The sequence below is a fragment of the Lepidochelys kempii genome, chromosome 1, assembly GCF_965140285.1.
Source record: "Lepidochelys kempii isolate rLepKem1 chromosome 1, rLepKem1.hap1, whole genome shotgun sequence".
NCBI classification, from domain to species: domain Eukaryota; kingdom Metazoa; phylum Chordata; order Testudines; family Cheloniidae; genus Lepidochelys; species Lepidochelys kempii.
In genome coordinates, this window is record NC_136380.1 from 216108418 (window position 1) to 216111611 (window position 3194).

A 3194-nucleotide genomic window follows, 5' to 3' on the forward strand; every position below is an offset into this window, starting at 1 on the left:
TTAAGGAGACCCTGCTCCAGATTCATGCCTTCCTGTCATCCTGGAGCAGCCAGGGAAGCAAATCCTCATGGAGGGCCCTGCCCATATCCCTGTGCTCCAGGCTCCCTTGTGGGGAGAGAAAAGTAAGGGTCTAGCTATAGCTCCTATGGTCTAGCATCTCCTGCAGAGGGGCTAAAGGGAAGGAGAGTCCTGGCCCAGGGGGACTCGGAGCTGACAGGAAAATGCTGATGGAATCCCCTCTCCCTCTCCCTTCCACTAGAACTCAGCCGAATTCCCCAGGATGGGTCACCATGTGGCTCAGCTGGGCTCTGTTCATCGGTGACCCATCCAAGGACATCAGCCGGCAGGCCAGGGAGGGGGTTTACCGGCTCTACCAGCTGCTGCTACACCAGAGGGGTAAGGAACTCAGCTGGGAAATGGCACCCGATAGAAGAGTGAGACTGGGACCCCAGCCAATTTCTCTCAGACTGACTCCTGCTGGAGGATGAGTCTCTCTCAACCTCCTTCGGTGTTCTACACCACCCCCTTCAATTGTGTTGGGCCAGGCACAAAGCGAGGACTCTGCCCACTGTGCAGCCACCAATGGGATTGGAAGGACACAAGCACTGCAACTAGAATGACAAATGTGTGTGTCTCTCTCTCTTTCCCAGGCCGGACCATCCATGAGGCCGAAGACCTGTGGGTCTGGGACTGGCACCAGGACAGCAGGCTCCTGGGCTACAAGAACACGGCCAGGGTGGGGGAGATAAGGACACTCTGCCAGGGCATGGGAGTGGGGGTGGCTGCCTCCTGGAGCCACTAATTGGAGACGCCATTCTAGTCCAAGATTTGGAGCCTGGCTCTGGGCAATCTGCTGAAGCCTCACATATGGTTGGTTTTAGGTCTTCAGGAAGTTCTTCTCGGAGGAGCAGAGAAGATTCTTCCTCTGGATGGCAGTGCTGGCCATCCACGGCCCCCTGCTGCATGTCAGCCAGGCAGGGCTGCTCCTCACCTACTCCCTTCTAGGGAAAGGCCAGCAGCTGATGGGGGACAAGGTAAGCAGCTGCATTAGACTCAGAGATTGGGGCAGGGCCCAGGCCTCATTCCCATCCTACAGCCATTCGCTGGCCTGGCATCAAGGAGCCTGATGGGGAATGAGGGTGAGAGCAGGTGCTACTGGGAAGGGAGATGAATTCATCTTCATGAGCAGGAGGGAGCCAGCTTGTCCCTGGAGCAGCTCCAAGCCATCTCTTTAGCAAGGCTAATTAATGACAAGCATTGCCTCATTACAGACTTATGTTCTTAGGACACAGTGTTATCGCTTTTGGGAAGAACAGCAGAGTCCCCTAAGTGCCCTTGGCCAGCCTCTCCTGTCACCCGAGCCACCACCCAGAGTTGCTCCCATCACTGGCATCCTGGGAGGCCAAGGACTGACGGGTCATGGCGACTGCCCAGGCAGTTCTGAGGCACATGTACGGGGAAAGCTTGTCCTGCTGCTGGCAGGGTTGGACCTGCTCTAGAGAGAATGGGAGGATTCAGTCAGCAGGGGCTGCTGATCTGCCCCATTCACCAGGACTGCCACGATGTGGCTTCAGCATGAATGGCCGGGATGACTTGGGGAAAGGTCTCAACCTCCCCACATCCCACTTCACTGCTGCCAGATCCAGTTCTGCCCCCCTGCTAGAGCCCCCTCCCTGCCCTGCCTGGGTGGGGGTGGAGGAGACGGTTCTGAGAACTTGAGCTGTGGATTGGAGATGGAACAGCTGTCAGGGGCACTGAGGGGGAGGTGGCAGGAGCTCACCCTACAAGGAGGGGGTTGCCACTGGAGGTCACTGGAAAGGACAACAAGACTCCATTCTGGGGGTCAGGAGGGTGAATCCATCCCTCAGAGGTGGGCAGGTGCTGGGTGGAAATGCTGCTGGTTCCAGATGCCCTTAATCCCCTCTGATTCCTCGGGGGGGCGTCTGAGTCTGTGACAGGTTCTCGTTCCCTTGCAGCAGGAGGATGTCATGGCCCATATTATGCGCCAGCTCCACATCATCTGGCACTTGCGCCAGGTGCCTGAGGCACTGCAGGGGCTGTGCCTCTGAGGCCACCAACAACTCCTGCTCCCTGCTGCAGGTACTGCTCTGGCTCACTGTAAGTGGGGAGCTAGTGGAAGGGGAAATGGAGGAGCCCCCGGCACTCTCTCCCCTCTCAAATTCCTTCATCTGGGACAGGAGCTCTTTCCCTCACACCCATTCCCCTCCCCCCTTTCCCTGGTCTACCCCCATCCCATTCCCCCTGCTCCCAGGCAGAGCTCTCCCTGTCCCATATGGTGCAGAAAGGCCACAGGCCCAGCCCCACTGAAGCTCAGAAAGCTCCACTTTTGAGGAGGTGGGGGTGGGACAGAGGCTCAGGGCTAGCTTCACCTCCTGCCCTTTATTCTTCCCTTGGCCCTTCTGTGGGGTCTCTGGGTGTGAAATGAATCGGAGCCTCCTTCCCAACTGTCTTCCAGGCTCTCAACGCTGGCTCTCAAAGAGGCTTAGATGGAAGACCTTGCTCCTTCCTGGAGGCAGGGCCAGTGCAAGGATGTTTCGAGCCCTAGGCGAAACTTCCACCTTGCGCCCACCTCCCCCTCCCCTCACCTTCTGAAGGATGAAGGGCCTGAATGTCAGAGTCACCAGGACAAGCAATCTCCAGTTCCAGGCAGTGGGGCCTGTGTGTACTCGGCCCCTCTGGAAACCAGATCTGAAATGGGGAACAAGGACCCCAGACCAGTAAGAGTAGGAGTGGGCAGAGCGGGCCTGTAACAGGGTGCTTTCCCCTGGGCTGCACAGCCTGGGGCCGAGCCAAGCTGATTACAGAATGAGCCCAACTGAGAGGCACCATGGACCTCCTGCTAAAGAGCCAGACTTCAGTGGTGACACAGCCCAGCTTGGGTATCCACAGGAATGAGAACGAGGTAGGAAGTTCAGAGCATCAAGGAAAGTCTAGAGGGGAATTTGAAAAGAGAGGTAGAAAGTGCCCAGGGAAACCTGCAGCAAAGAGAAAGGAGCAGACCTAGCTGTTGGGTACAAGGTCCTGGGCTGCTACCAATGTCAGGGTGAGACTAGGTTCCCCTTCTGGCCCCAAAGAGCGGGGCGTACACACACCCGGAGAGGGTTACCAAGCCCAGCAAGGGGGTTGCAGGCTGAGCAAGACCCCAGCGATGGCAGAAGGACTTCTTTCTGTGG